At 55.9% G+C, this 23,143-nt stretch overlaps 1 protein-coding gene across 1 annotated transcript in view; it reads right to left on the reverse strand.

Annotated features, from left to right (window-relative positions):
• HOMER2 (homer scaffold protein 2) overlaps positions 1–23,143 on the reverse strand; it is a 94,475-nt gene that overhangs the window by 63,203 nt on the left and 8,129 nt on the right. The gene's annotated exons all lie outside the window — the stretch shown is intronic.

A 23,143-nucleotide genomic window follows, 5' to 3' on the forward strand; every position in this document is an offset into this window, starting at 1 on the left:
TAACAAGCACACACGCCCTGGGGGACAGCAGGGATGGGTCAGGCAGTGAGGTCCCTGCCACACAATGGAGACCTGGCTTCCTCCTGGCCCAGTCTTGGCTATTGTGAGCAGTTGGGGAGTAAACCAAGCAGAGGGAAGATTTCTCTGTGTCAGGTTCTGCCTTCCAAATAAAAATAAATAAATAAATAAACAAACAAACAGATAAAAGTTCTAGCCTCTACCCACGTAACAGCCCTTCCAGATCCAAACACTTGGCCACAGGGAAGCAAGAAGGGGTAGACGCCATCCTTCCCAAAAAGCACCCTCAGGCAGTGACACCGGGTGAACACTGGGTGTTTTTTTTTTTTTTTTAAAGATTTATTTTATTTGTTTGAAAGACAGAGTTACAGAGAGGTAGAGCCAGAGAGAGGTCTTCCATCCATTGGTTCACTCCCCAAATGGCTGCAACAGCCAGAGCTGAGCTGATCCGAAGCCAGGAGCTGCTTCCAAGTCTCCCAAAGACTTGGGCCACCTTCCACTGCTTTCCCAGGCCACAGCAGGGAGCTGGATCAGAAGTGGAGTAGCCAGGTCTCGAACTGGTGCCCCTGTGGGTTGCAGGTGCTGCAAAACAGGGCTTTAACCTGCTGCACCGCGGCGCCGGCCCTGGGCACTGGGTGTTGAAACCCCAGCACCTGCGGGCACTGTCAGGCTCCGGTCTTGCAGCCTCGGCCAGGCACCCACTGCTGTGTGACCTTGTCATGACAGGAAGGCCACCTCAGTGCTCAGACTGCCCTCTCCTGGGCCCTCATTTCTGCTCTGCACTCAAACATCAGCCCCCCACCCACCCCCGATCCCAGGCAGGCGAGCTGGGTGGGTGGTGGGTGCTCCACCGGGGGCTTCTTCCCGGAGTTCTACTCCGCGGGGCCTTCCCACCAGGCTGCCGTTTGCAGCTTCAAGGACCTCTCCACAGCAGCCGAATGTATACCTCCGGGCCAGGCGTCCGTCCTGACCCGCTCCTCGCGCCGTGTCCCCGGCCAGGACTCCCCACACACTCCCATCAGTGACTCCCACCAGCGCTGTCTCCTCGGCCGGACCCTGGGAGTCTGAAAGCAGCACATGGCAGGAATGTCGCCCATCGCTACCCTGCCCACAGCGGCCCAGGCCTCCGCCTCCTTGCCTGCAGTGTCCTGCTGTGGGCCCCAGGTGAGCCCAGCTCAACCAAAGGCTGCACCGTGCACAGTTCTGGGTGTCAATCACAGCACACGCTTGACAGATCTGCAGGGGCCGGCACCGTGGCGTGGAGGGTTAAGCCACTGACTGCAGCATCAGCATCCCATGTGGGCGCCAGTTCAAGTCCCGGCTGCTCCACTTCCGATCCAGCTCCCTGCTGATGCACCTGGGAGGGCAGTGGAGGATGGCCCAGGGACTTGGGCCCCTGCCCTCACATGGGAGACCCTGAAGAGGCTCCCGGCTCCTGGCCCCAGCCCAGGTTGTTCAGGTCCTTAGGGGAATGAACCAGCGAATGGAAGATGTCTGTCTCTCTATCTCTCCCTCTCTGCAACTCTGCTTTTCAAATACAAAGAAAAATACAAATACAAAGAAAAGAAAGATGGTGCGTACTCCTCAGGTCAACCACCTGGCAGAGAGCAGGGAGCAGGGTCATGAGGAAGAAATGGCTTTTCTTAATTTGTTCAAAGACATCATCTGAGCTGGAAGGAAGTGTCCAGTGGAAAGGGGGACCTTGGGGCCAGTGCAGGGGGCTAAGCAACAATGTGAGTCCCGGATGTTCCACTTCCGATCCAGCTCCCTGCTAATGTGCCTGGGAGAGCAGCAGCAGATGGCCCAAGCGCTTGGTCCTAGCCACCCATGTGGGAGACCCGGATGGAGTTCCAGACTCCTGGCCTGAGCCTGGACCACCCACAGCCATTGCTGCTATTTAAGGAGTGAACTAGTGGATGGAAGATCCCTCCCTCTCTCTCTTTCCCCCTCTGCCCTTCAAATAAATAAAATAAATAAATCTTAAAGGAAAAGAGAAAAGGGACCTCCTACCCACTCAGGTGCAGGGCCGGGCCTGGGCTCCTGGAGCCGCAGGGCAGGGCACCAAGGTTGAGCAGTCCTGTGTGCTGGACAAATATTTTCCACGTGTCCATGACACTAGAAAGATTGAGAAACGCCGACCTAGATTACAACAATAGCCTCTCGCAGTTTCGGGATCTTTTCCGTGAGCAGACAAACAAGCTCAGGTTTCTCCCACTTGTACCTGACCCGTAAGGCAGCAGGTCCCGCGGGCCCCGCTGGGGGAAGTCACGCCAGGCTGCTGGTCTGTGCATGACCAAGAACAGGCTGACCTGGTGGCCAGACCCCAGGCACCAACAGCTCAGCCCACCGAGAAGGCCAAGCATCAGATAAAGCCAATCAGCCACCTGCAAGCCTTCTGCATCCAGCCATCGCCCTTACGCTTGGGGCTCCTCCCCGCAACCCGTCCCTAGTGTAAGAATTCAGTTCCCTAAGGGTTCCAGCAGACTTCAAGGGTCAAATTGACCTCAGATTCCAGCATTATTTACAGAAAAAAAAAAAAAAAAGGAAGAATCGATAAACTCACAATAGGGCTCTGTGTGACCCCTTTGAAAAGAAAACATGATGGTGACTCTATCCATGCTGGTGCCTGCAGAGGTAAGAAAAGGCGCCCGGGTCGGAGCTCTCCCCACGCAGGTCCCACGTCAGGAGCGGTGCACAGCTCAACGGAAAGAGCTTCTTCCACGCAGGTCTCCCCAGTGCAGTCCCAGCTGCTCCAAGTCAGGTGACAAGGGCGTGTGCTTCATAGTTGGAACGGAACGTGCTCCTGAGAGCGTTTAGTTTTGTCTGCTGCTTTCCGATTGCCTTTTTTTCCCTCTCTCTCCTGAAAAGAAACACGGCCATGGTCCCCAAGCCCAGGAGGTCTCAGCTTATGCAGTCTGCTGCCTGGGATCTGCTGACTCTAGGTCCTGTTCTCAGAGCCAAAGGCCTCCGGTTCCAGTTCAGACCCTGAGTGCTTCTTTGTTGGTTTGCTTTGTCTTTATTATTATCATCATCATTATTATTATTATTAATTTTCACTGTACTCAAAGGCAAAGAACAGAAGTCTTCCATCTACTGGTTCACTCCCCCAAATGCCCCCAACAGCCAGGGCTGGGCCAGGCTGAAGCCGGAGTTGGTTACTTGATCCAAGGCTCCTACATGGATGCCAGGAACCTGCCATTGCCTGCTGCCTCCCACGCGCATTCTCAGGAAGCTGAACCACAAGTGGAGTAGCTGGGGCTTAGACCAAGCATCGGATATGGCGCAAGGGCATCCAAAGTGGCTCCTTAGCTGCTGAGCCAAACACTGGCCCCTGAGTGCTTCCTCCGTTTTTAGGATTTGTTTCTGTAAATTTATCTGTTAGAGAGGCAGGGAGACACAGACAGACAGAGACCCACCCCCACCCACCCCCATCTGCTGGTTCTCTCTCGGAATACCTGTAACAGTGGAGCTGGGCCAGGCCAAAACCAGGAACCCAGAATGCAATCCAGGTCTCCCACGTGGGTGGCGGGGAACCAACTAATGGAGCCATCATTGATGCCTCCCAGGTGCACGTTAGCAGGAAGCTGGAATCGGGAGTGGAGCTGGGCCTCGAACCCAGGCTCTCCTGTATGGGATGCAGGCATCCTAACCAACCAGCGTCAAAAGCCATGCCAATCACCAGCTCCCAAACAATTTTTTAAATGGTTAAAAACCGACTTTGCTGCATGAGCCTCTAGGAAGGCCTTGTCTCATGGTCTTCTTACCCGTGGAGAAGTTTATTCTATAGGCTCCTCCTCCTCTTCTTGACTGCTCAGTGTGGAGATGCTCCACACCTCCTCCTGGGCTAACCTGGCCAGATAACCACGGCTTCAACACCATCCACATGGGGGCTGGGCCCGGCGCTGTGGCGTGGCGGGTTAAGCCACTGCCTGCCAGGCTGGCATTCCATGTGGATGCCGGTTCGAGTCCCAGCTGCTCCACTTCTTATCCAGCTCCCTGCTAATACACCTGGGAAAGCAGCAGAGGATGGCCCAAGTCCCTAAACCCCTGCTACCCATGTGGGAGACCTGGAAGAAACTCCTGGCTTCAGCTTGCCCTAGCCCTGGCTGTTGTGGCTATTTGGGGAGTGAACCAGTGGGTGGAAGATCTCTCTCTCTCCGTAACTTTGCCTTTCAAATTATTAATTAACTAAAAACACCTGCCTGAACACATGGATTCACGCCAGATGAAGACGTTGTTCTAGAACGCCAACACCGCACTCCCAGCAGTGACATCCACCTGTCCCCCTTCCTCCAGAAACACAGCAACCCCAGGATCTCCAGCGACAGCCCCGGCTCCCGCACGGCCTCTCCTTCCCGGAGGCTCTGGGGCCCTGCAGGCGGCCTGGCCTCCTCCACCAGGGCTGTGTTCCTGGCCCTGCCACTCCGCCACTGGGCTTTCTGTCGTCAGAAACTGGCGGCAGTCTCCCAGCTGCGGCCGGCACCGCCCCTTCCTTCCCCTGCCCCAGGATGACATCCGTAATCTCATTATTATCATTTCAGCAGGTTCTGGGGAGAGAAGGCAGCCTCCACCTTGAACTCTAGGTTAATCCCTTTCATTTTCAACGCTACCTTGCATACGCTTGGGAGATAACAGACATTCTGTTCTACGCCCTGGCCGTGGGCTCCCGTTGGGGGATCGAAGGGGAGGCATTGGTGGGTTCAGACTCCTACCCCGGCTTGCACAGCCACCCCCTCAGATGCCCAGAGACCCCTGTGCAAGCGGCACTGCCTCGTGCAGGCCTGCCCACGTGGTCTCTACTAAGTGGGTTTCCTCTTTCCAGGTTTTTTTTTTTTTTTTTTTTTTTAATAAAGCAAATTAGCTTTTCCCTCCGAGGCCAGCATACACCCAGCAAGGCACGAAGTGGACAGAACGCGCCACTTTAAATCAAGAACACCCTTTTCAGTTTTCCTTCTGCCCAAGAGAGCCTTTTTACTCAAAAGCAAAGCCGGCATGATACATCCCAGTGCTACAAAGGCTCGGGTTTAAAAATAAACACAGGCATTTGAAGAAGCACAAAAATAGTGCGTGCCCACAGAGCCCCACGGCGCCAGGTGGATGCCCGCGCCCAGGGAGCCCAGAGGCCAACCTCGCCTCAAAGTCAGCCTCTGTGATGCGAATGAAGGGAGACCCGGTCGGGCGCTCCATTCCCTTGGGTCATGCCCACGCACCCCGTTCAAACCAGCCATGGGCGCCAGCCCTGTCCAGCGCTGTGAGGACAGCCCCCTGACCTGCGATCCAAGTCCCCACCCAGCCTCCATCTACACCACCTTCCCAGATTCTTCCCCACCAACCCCTGCGCTGGACCAACCCCCAGGCCTGCGACGGGAACTCCTGCTGCCCCCACCTGCACCTCCCAGGAGCTGGCCTCCCACTGTCTTTTAAGGGCAAGTGCAGCGTGGGTCACCTTGTCTGTCAGCCACCGGGCTGGATTCTCTCCCGGGAGGCCAGCTCCCTCTGTGTGTCCTCTACGGCTCCCGTCTATCAGTCTGCCTCAGGGTAGGCCCAGGTCTTCATGTGTGGGACCCTGGCAGTGCCTGCACAGAGGAAGCACTTGATGTCCTGGCCAGAAGCTCTGAGCGACCCCAAGTCTTGGAAGGCTCAAGGGCGACCGGCTGCTGGCTACGGGGACCCCGCGAGATGTCGAGAGGAGACAGGTGGGACAGGAGTGGCAGCTGGGAAGCCCCCTCAACAGCAGGCTGCTGTGGAATGTGCTCTTCCCCAGGCACATGCACACACACACATGTGCACAGACATACATGTGCACACACATGCTAAGGTATCTGACCCTCTGAGCTGCAGCTAGGGCCAGCACAGCAGGGGTACACATAGTTAACGCTCACTTCCCCACCAGCAACCTCCCGTATTAGCCCCAGGGAGCTGCACAAGTGACCTTTCACCCCGCCCCTGGCTGGAACACCCTACCAGGGTGAGCTTGCAGGCCGGGACTACATCTTAGGTATGGCGTCACCGCTAGAAGTGAGGCTGAGCAGGTGTCCCCACAAGGGTGGGCAGAGAGGGAAGAGAAGAGGAGCAGGCGCAAACACCCAGCCCGGTTCCTTTTCTACGTGCTTGGGTTTGGGCGGGACAGGAGAGGGCCTGGGTGGGTCTTCAGGGCCCAGAGCACTGGCTAACAGGAGGAGGACATGTTTTCCTGTCACCCTGCCCCGGCTGCTGTGAGCGTAACAGGTGCAGCTCGGTCAGCCATAGGCCCTGGACTGGCTCTTGTAGAGTTCCTTCTCCCTTCTCCCCTGATGCTCGACTTCTCACAGAACAAGGCCACCGGCAGGTGTCCAGACAGCTGGGGCCCCTGTGCGCCAGCCCCGAGTCTGGCCCAGAACAGCACATGCTTGTTCCCGTGTGCCAAGGACACCGCGCCCGTCTCCTCCAAGAGGCCAGATGGCCCCTGCGTGCAGACTTCGCTTTCAGCCCCTCCGTGTGCTGTCTCTCGAGCTTCTATCCTTGGATCCACACGTCTCCATGCACAGTTACGGCTCAGGCTCCTGTTGCATAGGAAAAGCCTCTCCAGAGTTGTGCGTTAATGCCAAGATCCGGGCACCCCACCCCGCCACGGTCTCTGTGGCGCCCCGGGAGAGGTATCTCCTGGAGATCTTAATGTTTACTGATCAGCTGTTATATGCTGGGCATCGTACTTTCCCAGCAACCGGAGAAATCAGCGTCAGTGTCTTCATTGTACAGAGAGACACAGAAAGGACAAGAAGATTCGGTGACCGCCCAAGGCCACCCAGAGCCACCGGGCGATCGGCACCCAAGCCATCTGAGCCCAACGCAATGTTCCAGGCTCCCTCTGGTTTGTCGCTGTGGACACCGCCAGGGACTGCTCCACACGTGTTCTGCCTGCTCTCCGCCCAGGCCACCTCAGCCCCTTGTCTACACCCATCCCATCCCCTTCTACCAGGTTCAAGCTGAAGTCTCTCCTGAGCCGCTCAGCTGGTCTCTGGGGCACAGAGGTCCATCCTTGTCCACCCATTGCCAAGGCTGCCGTCCCAGGCCTCCTGAAAAGAACTCTCCGGAAGCCTTCAACCTCCTGTCACCAGAGTCCATCAGCCACTACCCCTCGCTGCTGTGTCACCACCAGCGCCCACGTTGCTCCAGCTCAGCTCTCGGTCGCAGTCTGTCTTGCTTCTCAGTGATTTCAATAACATGCACAGACGACCTCCCAACTGGCCTCTCAGCTCTTGGACATCCCTCGTCCCTTGTCCCTCAGCCCCTCTACCCTGTCATTCTCCCACTGGGAATCTGCATCTCACACATCCCATTCGCCGACTCCAACAACGCCGTCCTAGTCTGTGCTGGCTGCGTAGCTTCAAACAACGGAAACTCATGGCGCTGGAGCCGGGAAGGCCACGCTCAAGGTGGTAGCAGGTGCGGTGGCCGGCGGGGGCCTGCTGTCTGGTGCGCGGGTGGAAGAAGGGGCAAGGCAGCTCTCAAGGGCACTAACCCCACCCTTGGGGGCTCTGTACTCATGACCTCATGGCACCACACCCCAAAGCCCCACCTCCTAGTTACCACCAAGTTGGAACTTAGATTTTAATGAAAATCTTGTGGGGACACAAACATTCAGACCACAGCACATACAACACCCTGCCCAGCTCGGCCCATACTTTCCAATATCACTTTTGCCTGCCTCTGGTACTCCCCAAGATATCTGTCACCTTTATTATTTTTTTTTTTAAGATTTCTTTCTTTTATTTGAAAGGCAGAGTTACAGAGAGGCAGAGAGAGAGGTCTTCCATTCACTGGTTCACTCCCCAGATGGCCACAACAGCTGAAGCTGTGCTGATCCGAAGCCAGGAGCCAGGAGCCGGGAGCTTCTTCCAGGTCTCCCATGCGGGTACAGGAGCCAAAGGACTTGGGCCACCTTGCACTGCCTTTCCAAGCATACTAGCAGGGAGCTGGATTGCCAGTGGAGCAGCCAGGACTCGAACTGGCGCCCATATGGGATGCCAGCACTGCAGGTGGCAGCTTTACCTGCTACGCCACAGCACCGGTCCCACTTGTCACCTTCTAATATGCCACCACATTGACTTAATTGAAGGCAGGAATCCGTCTGGCTCACTGATACCCCCGATTCCATAAACAGGGCACCCAGCACACACGAGACACTCCACAGATATTCATGGGATGCATGGCGTATAACTGGGGGGTTATTTTTGCAATTATTCAATACCCATCTTCTCTACTGCAAGTTCTACAAGGACAGGGGCCCTATCTGTCTTAGCCATCCTCGAAGCACTTGGAAAGTATTCTTTAACTGAGTGAATAGAGGAGCCAAGTGAGGATATCAGAAGTGCAAACCTGGGGCTGGCACTGTGGCGTGGCGGGTAAAGCCGCCGCTTGCGGTGCCGGCATCCCATATGGGCAACGGTTTGAGTCCTGGCTGCTCCACTTCCGATCCAGCTCTCTGCTATGGCTTGGGAAAGTAGTGGAAGATGACCCAAGTCCTTGGGCCCCTGCACCTGCATGGGAGACCTGGAAGAAGCTCCTGGCTCCTGACTTGGGATCGGCTCAGCTCCGGCCATGATAGCATTTTGGGAGTGAACCAGAGGATGGAAGAGCTCTCTCTCTCTGCCTCTCTGTAACTCTGCTTTTCAAATAACTAAATAAATAAACAACAACAAAAAATGAAGTGCAAACCCAAGGTTGCAAGGCTGCCTTCCACCTGGACTCCTTGTCTCAACCTCTGTTCCCGCTGGCTGTCACCTTAACACAGGTGACCTAAATAGAGCCTCTGATTCTGAGAGTCCAAGCACAAAGCACCAGGCATCTTTAGAACATCAGAGGGCTAAGCACGCACTGAGGTTTCTGCCTCCAACATGCAGACATTCGCAAGAACAGTTCCAGGGGCGGCCTGAGCAGTTTCCTGCTAAAAACAGGTCACCCAGAAACCTCACCCATGAACAAGAGCCTGGCTAGGTTTCAGGTCACAGTTTTAGTCTACGACTTCGTCACCAAGCTGCATCCGTGAGTCACTGAGTTACTTTTAGCTTTTAGTGTGCTTAAGACTTGCCTAGGGACCTGGTGTTCTGTGACACCGGCATCCCATATGAGCACCAGTTCTAGTCCTGACTGTTCCACTTCGGATCCAGCTCCCTGCTAATGGCTTGGGACAGCAGCAGAGGACGAGCTGAGTCCTTAGGCCCCCACACCCACGTGGGAGACCAGGGTGGAGTTCCTTGCTCCTTGTAGCCATTCAGGGACTGAACCAGAGGATGGAAGATCTCTCTCTTTCTGGCCCCCGACCCTGACCCCATAACTCTGCCCTTCAAGTAAATAAAGAAATATTTTTTAAAAATCCTAAATGAAAAGTAATTTTTCAACATTAAAAACAAGACTTGCTCTGGGACAAAGGGCATCCAAATCAATCAATCAGGTGAGATGCACAAAGAGAAGCAAATTCCACGACTTCCAAGTCAGTCTGACCTCTCACCCAGGCTGGCTTGAAACCGCAGCTTCTGCAGACAGAAAACACTGGGAAACCAGTCCCGGAACCATATCACCAAAGCACTTCCCCTCCCAGTGCTCCCAGTGAGTGGATCCCTCTACCACAGCCGGGGGCACCCCAGCTGCCACAAAGCAGTGCAATGACTGGCAGGAGAAAAATGAGCTCTCAGGGCTGGCATCGTGGCCTAGTGGGTAAAGTCGCCACCTGCAGTACCGGCATCCCATATGGACACCGGTTCAAGTCCCGGTTGGTTGCTCCGCTTCCAATCCAACTCCCTGCTAATGTGCCTGGGAAAAGCAGTGGGAGATGGCCCAAGTCCTTGGGCCCCTGCACCCACGTGGGAGACCCAGAAGAAGCTCCTGGCTCCTGGCTTTAGTCTAGCCCAGCCCTGGCCATTGTAGCCATTTGGGGAGTCAAACAGCAGATGGAAGATCTGTCTCTGTCTCTTCCTCTCTCTTTGTAACTGCCTTTCAAACAAATGAAATAAACCTTTCGAGCTCTTAGGCAGGTGAACAGTTTAGGGAGGGCACCGAGGAGGATGGGGTTCTGCTTTGTGGACAAGAGACAAGCAGGGACGCAATGTGGGCTGCGCAGGGCCTGTAGTCCTGTCTGTCCAGACCCAGATGGACGCACCTGCTTGTGCCGATGCAGCCCAACAGGTTTGCTGAGCTGAGACTGAGACCCCCAGTGTGCTCTCTGGATAATGTCTGCATTCATGCGATCACGGCAAGCAATGCAACGAGACGGAACAAGGTCGTTCTGGGATCGCGACTGCAATCCCGAGACAGGGGACCAGGGGCAAACCGGGATGCAGAGGGGTGAAAAGAGGAGACCCACAGGATTCTTTTTTTTTTTTTTTTGACAGGCAGAGTGGACAGTGAGAGAGAGAGAGAGAGAGAGACAGAGAGAAAGGTCTTTCTTCCGTTGGTTCATCCCCCAAATGGCCGCTGTGGCCGGCACACTGCGCTGATCCGAAGCCAGGAGCCAGGTGCTTCTCCTGGTCTCCCATGCGGGTGCAGGGCCCAAGCACCTGGGCCATCCTCCACTGCCCTCCCGGGCCACAGCAGAGAGCTGGCCTGGAAGAGGGGCAACCGGGACAGAATCCGGTGCCCCAACCGGGACTAGAACCCGGTGTGCCGGCGCCGCAGGGTTAGCCTAGTGAGCCGTGGCGCCGGCCCCCACAAGGATTCTTAGAGCTGTGTGGGTATGACGTCAGAGGACATCCCTGGGTGAGTGGCAGAGAGAGCAAGAGAGAGAGCGAGAGAGAGTGAGAGAGAGAGCGCGCTCATTCCTCAAATGTCTGTAACAGATAGGGCTGGGCAGGGCTAACTGGCAGCTCCGTCTGCATCCTGGCTGTGTGACCTTCACCAAGTAACCTGTCGTCTCTGCAGTCCGCCTTCCCTCTCTGTGGAATGTGGAGCTTCAAGGAAGTCATGCGAGCAGATAACCCAAACTATTAGTTTCCCCCACCTAGTTTCTCTCCCACCTAAAGCAAGCCAGAGGTTGGGGCGGGGGATAGTGGCCAAGACCCCACATCCACTCTGTGGCCTCAGACACAGAGACCCTGGGCGATCGCACATGGGCAGACGGCCAAGGAGAATGTGCCGGGTCTGAGAACCACCCACGCAGGGAGGGGCCTCTGCCTTCTCCAGAAATGTCCACCGAGGACCTGGAGACATTCATGCCGGCGCTACTGTGGTTGAGAAGGTACAGACTTTGGCTCAAGGCCATGGTCGTCTCTCGTGGACAGCCACGTGGCAGTGGAGGGAAAGACAGACCAACTTAGAACTTGACAGTGGGGGTGAGGGTGGGCATCGTGGCACAGGGGCTGAACCACTGTTTGTGACACCAGCGTCCTACATTGGAGCACCAGTTCCAGTCCCAGCTACTCCACTTCCAGTCCAGCTCCCTGCTAATGTGCCTGGGAAGGCAGTGGAACACGGCCCAAGTCCCTGGGCCCCTGCTACCCATGTGGGAGATCCAGATGGAGCTCCTGGCTCCTGGCTTCCGCCTGGCCCAGCCTGGGCCTCTCTCTCTCTCTCTCTCTCTCTCTCTAACTCTGCCTTTCAAATAAATAAATAGAACTTTAAATAAAATAAAAAGTGGCTATCTGAAGCTGAATTAATTTTTGTTGGGGACAATCTTCTCAGGCCCCACCCAGCTCTGCCCTTGTGAGAGAGAAACAAGGGAGACAGACAGAAGAGAGAGGCCAGCCTGGGCCTCCGGTATGGCCAGGCCCGGGTCAGCACAGCCCCTCTCAGTGTTCGCCACTAAATTATTGAAGACACAAAGCATTGTTTCCTTCATGGGGCGAAGCTCTCAGAGCATTTAAAATTCATGGGGGATGCCAAGGAGCGGCTTTTTTTAGCTCTCTCCCTTGAAGCAAGTGATAAGGCTTTCAATCAGGCTGTGGGAGTCCAATTCCAGTTTCCAGAATATTCCAACCTTGGTGAGGCATGCTTGCTTTAGAGAGAGCGAGAAGGGGGGAAAAAAAAAACACCAAGAGGAAGCTCCAACAAAGCCAAACTCGATTAATCAGCAGTTCCGAGGCACGAGAGTCACCTTGACACTTGGCAGGGCAGGTGCATACATACAGGCCCCTCCCCCTGGCAGGAGATACAGCCTGGCTCACCTCAGGCCTGGTGAGCCAGCTCTGCACTCACCCCGCCCAACTCTACAGCCTGGGAGAGATCCCCCTACCAGAGACCAGGGAGGTGGGTGTAAGACACAGGGGGGCTGTCCGGACCCCACACGAGCATTATTCCCATATCACAGTAGAGCAAACTGAGGCCCCAAGACAAGAGGAGAGCCCATCCCCAAGGTGGGCAGGCTTCCAGGGGCCTCACCTCTGAGCAGGTGCAGTGGCTGCTCACTCCCCCGGGAGTCTCCCCAGGGACCAGGAAAACCTGCAGCACCTACAGTGTTCACGCCTCAGAACAAGGTTTGGACCAAGCTTTTGCTAGCATCATAGGCCACCTCCTTCTGCCATCTGCCCCGTTGCAAAGCCCACCTGCGACAGGTACCCTTAGCCTCCCCTGGAAGCCTCAAGCCAGGATTCCCTCCCACTGACTAGAGCCCCACCCGCTGAGCAGGCGCTGAGCAACCCCAACCCCAGGGGCAGCTGGTCGTGTCCATGGGGCTGGCTCTCTCCGCCCCACCCTGGCCTCTTGGGCCAAGTTCTCTGTTTGCTCGGGTGAACACACAGGGGCTTCGAAAGCTTGTGGAGGGCTGGCCGTCTGACCTAGCGGTTAACATGCCTGCATCCCACACTGGAGTTCCCCTGGTTCAATCCCTGCCTCTGCTCCTGACGCCAGCTTCCTGCTAGCGTGGTGATGGCTCAGGCAGCTGGGTCCCTGCCACATGTTGTCAACCTGGATTGAGTTCCAGGTTCCCAGCTATGACCCAGCCCCGGTCACTGCAGGCATCTGGGGAGTGAACTAGCAGATCGAAATTTCTCTCTCTCTCTCTCTCCACCTCTCAAATAAATGAGTTAATTTTTTAAAGTCTATGCAAAATGCAGTAAAATAGGCTCATAGTTAGGTGCAAAATAATTTTAAGATTTATTTATTTATTTCAAAGGCAAAAGTGACAGACAAAGGGAGAGACAGTGAGACAAAGAGATTGTCCATCTGTTGGTTCACTCCTCAAATGACCAAAAACGCCAGGGCTGGGCCAGGTTGAACCAGCAGCCAGGGACTGCACCCAGGTCTCCCAAATGGGTGCAGGGGCCCAAACACTTGGGTCATCTTCTGTCGCTTTCCCAGGTGCATAGCAGGAAGCTGGATCAGAAGTGGAGCAGCTGGGACATGAACCAGCACCCATATGGATGCTGGTGTCACAAGAGGCTTGATCCACTGTGCCACAACGCTTGTCCCTGGTGCAAAAAAATTCTGAGATCTGTGCGTTGTTTTTCCAAACACTAAAGACCCCTCGGTACTGGCTCTGTACACAGTAGGTTAAGCCTCCACCTGCAGCACCAGCATCCCATATGGGCATCAGTGCATGTCCTGGCTGTCCCTCTTCTGAACCAGCTCTCTATTTATGGCCTGGGAAAGCAGTAAAAGACTGACCAAGTGCTTGGGCCCCTGCACCCACGTGGGAGACCCGGCAGAAGTTCCTGGCTCCAGATAGGCCCAGCTCCAGCCGTTGCAGCCGTTTGGGGAGTGAACCAGCGGATGGAAGATCTTTCTCTCTGTCTCTTCCTCTCTGTCTATAACTCTGCCTCTCAAATAAATAAATAAACAAAACAAAACAAAACAGACCCCTCAGCTACATGGGCTTTTGGAGAAACACACGGCACGGCAGGAGCCTGGGTGAAGCCCCATGAAGACGGGGAGAGAGAGGGCTCTCAGCGCAGGCCACGTGAGCAGCCGCCCGACCGCGTGGAGAGTGTGGATGCCTATGGCTCAACTCTGCTGGGAACGGCATCCGTGGCTTTGGTCGGACGTTCAAAGGAGCCCTTTGGGCCTATGAGGGCACTTGCAAAGGTCCTTCCCACCAACACGTGGGTGACCTGGCACCCAGAACCAAACGTAGGGCGCCACTGCTCCTGGCTGACTGCTCCACACTCCTAGATTGGCTGCCAAAGAGCTCTCCATGCCCCAAACCTCTACGTCTCTCTCACCACCCCGCTCCCACAGCCAAGGAGAGAACATTGCCGCGCCACCTCGGGGACAGCCAGGAGGCCACTCTTACCATGCACCCCGAGTCACTCAGGGGCCTCCCCGCTCAGTACACTCCCAAATCCGGGGCCTCCACACTCCCAAGCTCACTGCAATCCTCTGGGAAGCAGTGGGCCTCAGCCCCTGGGCCACTGAATTCCTTCCCGCTTTATGCCTTAGCTGAGACCAGCCCTGAGGACAACACTGTCCCCACCCCCGCAATGGGGGAGTCCACTTACCCCACACTTACACAGAACACAGGGGGAGCTCCGGCATGCAGCCACCTGCCTCCCTCCCACCCGCACCTGCCCCCATGTCATTTCCTGCCACTGACCACGGACTTCAGCTCCTGGCCTGGCTTCTGCCTCCACCCACCTCCTGTCACTGTCACTATCCAACACCCCGGACTCAGTTCCCCGACCTCCTCTGCCCAAGGTCTTCTTCCCCACACTCATGTCCATCCCCGCCCGCCACTGTTAAAAATCCCGGTAACAGCCTGGGAGAGCCCAAGCTGATCACCTGCCTTCCACCTGCTCCGGTGCCCACACCCCGGCAGAACCGGATGTACAAGTTTCACAGCCATGGCTCCGACCTCAAACTGTCAGTCTGCCGAGGCCTGCGGGCCTGTGTTTCCCAGGCTTCGCCACCCACTCCCAGACAGCACGTTCACGTCACGTCTCCTCTTCCAACGCCTCACACCCTGCCCTCGGTCCCTGCACTCCACACTGCTGCAGGTGCACAGGGCTGGGAGTACAGGATGTTCCCACCACACCTGCTCCTGCCCAGGGGAGGCGGCCTCCCTTTTCCCTCTCTAAAGCACAACTCCTCGCCCCAGTGCTCTGAGCGCCACTTCCCCAAGGCCTCTGCTCCTCTGTCACCCTTCTACCCCCAGGCAGCACTCCCCAAAGCACATGAATACACACACACACACACACGCTGTCTTCCTATAGGGAACACCTACTTCACAAACAGCCTCTCGTGCTATTGTCCCATTTCCCTGCTCCAATGACAGTCAACTTCATTACCATTGTATGATTTATTTATTTATTTGAAGGGCAGAGAGGGAGATCCTCCACCTGCTGGTTTACTCTCTAAATGCCCACAATGGCAAAGGTTAGGCCAGGCCAGAGCCAGGAGCCGGGGACTCAATCCAGTTCTCTGACATGGGTGGCAGAGACTTGGGTACTTACGCCATCATCTGCTGTCACCTGGTGTGGGCATTAGCAGATGGACGGAGTCAGGAGTGGGGCTGGGGCTTGAACCCAGGCACCCCAATATGGGGCTCAGGCATCCCAAGCAATGTCGTAAAAGGCATGCCAGGGGCCTGTGTTGTCGCACAGTGGCTAAGCCACTGCCTACAATACCAGGTTCATGTCCTGGCTGTTCCACTTCCTGTCCGGTTCCCTGTGAATGGCCTAGGAAAAGCAGCAGAAGATGGCCCAAGCACTTGGGCTCCTGTCACCCACACGTGGGAGATCTGGATGAAGCTCCTGGCTCCTGGCTTCAGCTTGGCCCAACCATGGCCATTGCAGCCATTTGGGGAGTGAACCAGCATGTGGAAGATCTCTCTCCATCTCTCCCCCTCTCTCTGTAATTCTGCCTTTCAAATAAATAAATCAATCTTAAAAAAAAAAAAAAAGTCACGCCAAATGCCTACCTTAATACTCAGCTTCTTAAAAAAGCAGTCCACACTTCACACACTCCCACTTCCTAGCCCACCTTCCAGCCCACCTGCTCCCAGCCTGGCTTCTCACCGATTCCATGCAGGCCAACAGCCCAGCAGGCTCCCGCCCTCCGCCTCCTCCCAGCAGCCGGTGGCGAAGTCTCCAAGCCTCCCTCTCTGGGACAGTTCTCTGTGGGCACCTCAACACCACCCCAGCCTCCTCCCCTGGCCACTGCCCCTCCCCCACTGACACCTGAAGAATGGGCGTTCCTGCAGTCCCATTGTCTGTCCCCCTCAGCCTGCCCTCTCCTTCTCAGCCACCTAGCCTGGTCTGACCTCCCTGCTGAGCCCCAGGTTCCTGGAATCAGCTGCCTCCTCCCTAGCTCCTCTCCCTCCTTCCCACTGAACAGGTTGCTACTGAACCTGGCTCCCGCCCTGGCTCCTAACCAGTGCCTCCTCCAGGCCGCCCCCCCATCCACTGGCAGCACCAACCAAATATCAGGGGGTCCTGGTCATCTCCCCCTCTCTCCCACCCATCAGCAAAATGCCACCAAGTCCCTCTCCAAAGCACCTGTGGGACATCCCACCCGCCCATCTCCTCCGTCACCTTAGCCTCCGCCAGCACCACTGTGACCTCCACTTTTTCCTTGATTCAACTCTGTCCCCTTCCAATCCGCTCTCCCTCAGGGGATGAAACCTAAGAAGGATCCCGTCACAGCCCCATGAACGCCCTTCACCCTCGGTCAGTCTCCCCAGCCTAAGTCTCTCCCCAGCCCCTGATTCCAAGCAAGCCTGCAGGGCGGGTCCGACTTTCATTCCTCAAACATCCGGGACAGCACCTTCCCAGGGAGGCCTCTGCACCTGCTGCTCTCTCCCCCTGCAACGCTGCGCCCCTTGTTCCACAAGATGCAGAGGCATCTGTCCCACGACCACGCCTCTCACTCCCGCACCAAGCACAACGCACACTGATTTAATTTGCAAGAAAAACCATAGGTCACTGTGTATTTATTTATTTATTTGAGAAGTAGGGGACTTGGGAGCATGGAGGCAGGTGGCATCGACCTCCCTCACTGGAGTGTAGGAGAATCGGTGTCTGTTTAAGTCATCGTTGATTATAGGTGGAAACAATGATATTTTAAAAGTTTAACTTCATCTTCTTTTCATATGTGTAATGCAGGTATTAGAAAATGTAAAATACTTCGTGTTTCTTATACTTCTATTGCACGATGCTAGCCTGGTTGGCAAGAGCTGGGAGTGCTGCACATTATGACAAGACGTTGACGTAACTTCATGTTGTAATTATAGGTTTCATGGGGCAAACGACACAGAGGGGCAGGGATGAGGTGTTCAGGGGTCCAGAAAGTACAGGTAGGTTGGGCAGGTCATACAGGGAAGATGGGTTTAGGGTACAGCGGGCCAAACGAATGAGAATGAAGCCATGAGCCATGGGTACCTCATGGGATACCTTCAAGTAGCCAACATCAAATGGGCACCACCTGTGTGGATTTTGAGGGTGACAGGCAGGTAGCAGGGCAGGTGTTTCCAATCAGGTCCTACAGCAAAATCCCACCGCCCCCCCCCCCATCTCCAGGGTACTCAGAGGCCATTGTGAGACACAGTCTAGATATTCTTGTCAACATACGACTCAATGTCCTCATTTCCCATTTTCCCCTTGTATGCAGAGAATCAGACTCAGAGAGAAACAAGGGCTTCTGACGGCTGGATTTCTCTAACCATCTCAACTCTGGGCTGCAGCTGGACCCAGTGTGAGGGGCAGAAGCCATCAGCCCACCTTGCCGGGGACACACGCCAAGTCAGATGGAGGAGGGTGCAGATAAGCCTCCCACACACAGCCTCTGCCCTCAGGCATCGGGCAAACCTCTCCCCACCCCCACCCCCAGGTCAGCTCATTAATGTTCACTCCCTGTAAGAGATTATCCGCTCCCATGGAGCAAAGAAATCCACTTCTTGCAGAGGTTAATAAACTTACAGATCTCATTACTCAAAGGGGTCATGCTGGCCAGAATTTTAATGCATTTTTTAGAAAAGGTCTGGGAAGAATTATTAACAACAGAACAATGACTGCTACTCAGACAGGCAAGGGCAGAGAGGTGAGCACGGGGGATGGAGCGGGGTCCCCCAGGGCTGTGGACAGCAGAGCACTGGAAGTGACCACAGTGACCGTCCCCCAGTACCCACCAGCTAGGTCTGGGACTGCCTGTGCCTCTGCTCCCACACCCTCACCGCTCGGCCTGCCAGTGAGGCCATCACCATCTTCACCAACTCACAGCCTGGAATCTCCAGCCGGCTCCTGCTGAGGTCCTGCCCCAGCTCCTACGGGCAGCTGGATCACCCATTTCCTGTGTTCTTGGTCTGCCCCGGCTCTCAGATGGATTCCTCAGCTCATAACGAAGGACACAACCCAACCGACCCAGTTCCCTCATTCCCCTTCTTGCCACAGCCTCAAAACACCTCCATACCTGCACCTCGCCTGAGGTCGACCCCGCCAGGCCCCCTCATCTCCTCCTCTCCATCTCCTGTTCTAGGGCCTGTCCACCTCAATGCCATGCACCTTGCTCCAGCATCTTCAACCTCCCTAGGGGTGAACCGCCAACTCCCCACATGCTTGACTTAAGAAACAAAAAATCGAGCCTGTGTGCTGGGTTTTGCCGCAAACACAGAGTTTTCTCTGACTTTGCTGTCAATCAAACAGATTGACAGGAATTTCATACTACTATGGTTTTAGTGATTTTGTTATTACAAATCTATATGAGTGGGGGCCAGCGCTGTGGCTTAGCGGGTAAAGCCGCCACCTGCAGTGCTGGCATCCCATATGGGCTGCTCTACTTCCCATCCAGCTCTCTGCTATGGCCTGAGAAAGCAGTAGAAGATGGCCCAAGTCCTTGGGCCCCTGCACCTGCGTGGGAGACCAGGAAGAAGCTCCTGGTTCCTGGTGTCAGATGGGTGCAGCTCCGGCCGTTGGGGCCAACTGGGGAGTGAACCATTGGATGGAAGACCTCTCTCTCTCTCCTCTGCCTCTCCTTCTCTCTCTGTGTAACTCTGACTTTCAGATAAATAAATACATCTTTAAAAAATTCTACATGAGTGAAGTTGAACGTCTTTTCCTTTGATTATCGGGCGTTGCCCTTGCTGGGCTGTGGCCTCCTTGAACTCTTTATGCAGTGGCGGCATTAAGCCTTTAAACGACACATAAAACAGTAAGTTGAAAAACACCTTCCTCTGCCCTGACTCTGGCTCAAGCTGACCTTCCCTCCACCCAGACACCCTGACTCCCGCCCCCAACTCGCACTCCCTAAGTGAAACTCACCTGCAAACAGACCTGAGCTTTCACCCTTGGCCCAGGCTGCCCTCAAAATCCATCAGTGCCCCAGCGCCCTGCCCCCACTGCATCTGAGTGCCCCTGCCTCCTCCTCTAGGCTTTCCAAGGCCTCTGACCCAGCCAAGGACATCTCCACTTCCAGCCTCCCCTCCCCCCTCCGGCACCTCTCTCCCCCGACCTTCCTCTGCGTCCCCTCAGCTCTCAGCCTCGCTCGCTGGCTTCTCTTCCTGCCCTCGGCTGTCCCCTTTGCCAGCGCCCATCTGTGTCCTATCTCTTAACCTACTCTCTCCTTGGGTGGTCGAATCCATCTCGGAGGTGCTGGCTCCCAGGCCTGTACTCTCCCCCTAATTGCTGCCTGCTAGGGCTGAACGCTCACTTAGCGAGCACCCCCCCACCGCCAAGCCGGACGGCCCCCATGAGTGGAAATTCACCAGCTCTCCCCCCCAAAAAACTACTCTGATCACACACCCCCCACGAGCTGCCCCTCCTCTTCTGCTCCCCATGTCAGTCAACATCACTGCCACCGGTCTCCAAGTACCCGCACTGGCCACGCCCAGTTCCTCTCATCCCAAAGATCGAGGGCTGTGGGTCCTTCTCCCACACTGATCCGGGGGGGCTCCAGGCTGGGGCTCGATCCCTAATTCTGCCACGTCCTGGCCAAGGGCCTGAATCTCTCCAGCCCCCAGCTACGGGAGTGGGGGTTGCTTACGACTCGCAGGAGATTTGAGAGTCCAGACAGCCCGGCAAACCTTCCAGGCTCTCACTCACCCACGGCTTCAATCGTGTCCACGTTCAGCCACCATCCTTACACAGAAAAGCACTTCTAGCTCGCTACTCATCCCCAGCGAAGTCCGTACTTGTATTTGTACTCTCTTACCATGGTTCGTACCTTCCTGGAGGTTGTATCAGATCCGTTACCCAGCCGGGCAAGGCTGCCCCCGCTCCATCTCCTCTGCTCTCAACACCTGTCGCCCGGCCTGTGGCCCACCAGTCTGTCCCACCAGTCACTCCCCACCCTGCTCCTCATCGCCAAATCTGGAGCGAGCATTTTCTTCCCACGACTGACGCCGTGCCTCCACCGCCGAGAGACTGACGTCCACACTACAGCAGGCTCCTGCTTCCCACCCCAACTGCCCTGTGCCCCTCCAAGCCCACTGCCTCCCGTGACCCAGGCCAGGCCACTTTCCCTGATGCAGGACTAACCACCACCCAGGCCAGGCCACTTTCCCTGATGCCGGACTAACCACCTGATGCAAGGCAGATGGACACCATTTCTTGAATGAGTTAATGAGGGAATGAATGAAGGCACCACAATCAAATGAAGAGTTTCCGGATCAGCAACACAAATCCCTAGTCCAATGCTCACAATGGGTAGAAACCCCTCATCCTTGGTTCACACTCGCCTTTCTCCAGGGCCATTTTTTTTTTTTTTTAAGATTTATTTATTTACTTGAAAGTCAGAGTTACACAGAGAGAGAAGGAGAGGCAGAGAAACAGAGAGAGAGTCTTCCATCCGCTGGTTCACTCCCCAATTGTCCACAACAGCGGGAGCTGCACCCATCTGATGCCAGGAGCTTCTTCCAGGTCTCCCATGCTGGTGCAGAAGCCCAGGGACTTGGGCCATCTTCTACTGCTTTCCCAGGCCACAGCAGAGAGCTGGATCGGAAGTGGAGCAGCCAGGACTCAAATCAGCGCCCATATGGGATGCCAGCACTGAAGGCGGCAGCTTTACACACTAGGCAACAGTGCTGGCCCCTGACCTACAAGGGGTGGCTCCCCTGATTTCTCTGGCCCGCTAGCTGGTGTCGTTCCTCCACCCGAGAGGCTTGGGGACAGATCTCATTTTGTCTGAGCCACCAGATGCCAGGGAGCCAGCTCTGGCACTGCTGAGGCTGGGAGCCCTGTGGCTGGGTGGTCTCGGAGGTTGCTCCGGAGCAGCCGAGGGCTCAGGAGGTGGCCTGGGAGGGTTCAGAGGGGATGGAAGCACTCAGCCCTGACCACCTGCTCCACCGGCCAACCTGCCGCCCAAAGTAGAAACCATGACAACGACTGTAAACTGGCCATTGGTCGGCATTGTGTTAAACGCTCTACGCACATTTTTTATCTAACCACGTCCGTCACTCAGCAGAGAGGGACACTCAGAGGGAGGAAATGACCCACCCAAGCTCACACAGCCACAGGGAGGGCTGGAGTCCGACCTGTCCTACGTGGCTGCCTCGGCAGGTGGATCTTGGCCCTGGCTTGGACGAGCAGCCTGTATTCAGTGCCCCCCGTGGAGGAGGCCGAGGGTGCTCCCGCACACCACCTGGGCTGGAAGATGCTCCATGCCACCTCCACCAAGGGCTCCTCTGGAACATTCTGGAACAGGCCCTGCTCCTTCTCCCCATGAGGACCTTCTCCGTCACCCCTCCTCCCCCAGGACCACAGCGGCCAAAGCACCCCCCTTTTCCTCCACCTACCTGAATGACCCCAAGGAAAAGCTTCCCTAATTAACGATCCCAAAAGGGATCCAGGCTTAGGCAGTGGGGTCTGCCCTCTTCATAATTAGGTCCCTGTGGACACCGCCACCCCTTAACCTACAACCAAGAGTCCCCCAGAGCCGCAGGTGGCCTCAAGGCAGCCTGGGCTCAGACAACCTCCCATGGCGGGGCTGGAGCAAGATTTCCCGAGGCGGGGCAGAGAAGGGGACCTGTGGGGTTCCCTGTGCCGCTGGGACCCAGCCCAGCCCTCCTTTGCCCAGGAGACACCTCTGTACCAAGGGCCTCGCTCACGCCCAGCTCTCACGGCTGGCAATGCCTCCCCGGGGGGCTCGTCTGTGCATGGTCGGGAGGCCACCATCCCCAACTCCCGGGAGGAATCCTAAGAAGATGACTATCAAACCAGACTCGCGAATAAAAATGTTTAAAAAAAAAAATCTCTCTAGTCTTTGACAAATGTCTAAATGTGTTCCCCACAAGCGTATTTTTATTCTAACGAGCTCATTTGAAATATAATTTGAATAAACTGGAGCAGAGCAGGCACTGTGTGACTAACAGCACCCCGGTGGCAGAGGGAGCCTTCGGTGTGCCCCAGGGGGCCCCCACCCCACTCGGCTCGGGGTGGCTGCGTGGGCAAGGCCTGTGAAACACAGCGCCTCAGAACCAAGGCAGATGAGCGGCTTCGGGCCCCAGGCCATCCTGGAGCTCATCTCAGTTTATTTTCACGCTGGGAGGAAAGCAAAACAAGATGGGTGGTCGAAACCTCGGGATCCTGTAAGATCAGGATCTGGTACCCCAGAGGTCGCTGCTGTTCTCCAAATTGCCTTTGCCCCATTCTCTGCCGGTTCTTTGAAATCTGTTCACTGCCCACATCACAAGCATCAGCATCGAAGAGGTTTTTCTTGGGAAATGGAGAGGAAGCACTGCCCCACCCCCACCCCAGGCACCAAAGTGGGAGGAGGGTAGAGGAGGAAGGAGGAGAGGGTCCTACTCCAAAGGTCCCGGATGTCTATGTGGGCCCTGCGACATTTCGCTGGCATTACCCAGGTTTGCCTGTTTCTTTCACTGTTTTGTCTTATTGTGCCTTGCAACTAAAGCAGGGACCAGAAGGGCCTTTCCCAGGCATGGTCCCTGCCAAGCCTCTGGCCCAGGGACTCCTGGGAGGTAGGGGTGTCAGGTGCAGCCTCCCAGGTGTGTTCCGCCCACAGGGAACCTTGGGGCCCAAGCCTTGGAGCACAAGGACTCTGCCCTGCGCTTTCCAAACAAGGAGAAGCCGTGTGTGCAGCTGGGGCCCCCGTCTAGCCATCCACCCCTAGCAACCGCCAAGAATCCTCACTGTTCTCACCAAGATGCACTAAGGCGCGGTGACTCACGCAAAATTACACAGGCCCCAGCAATTACCCGCTCCTCCTCGCGGTCCTGGTCTCCTCTCCCATGTCTCCCTTTCAGTAATTCATTTAAGGTAAACAATGGCTCTGA

Source organism: Lepus europaeus, chromosome 11 (assembly GCF_033115175.1).
Source record: "Lepus europaeus isolate LE1 chromosome 11, mLepTim1.pri, whole genome shotgun sequence".
Taxonomy (NCBI): Eukaryota; Metazoa; Chordata; class Mammalia; order Lagomorpha; family Leporidae; genus Lepus; species Lepus europaeus.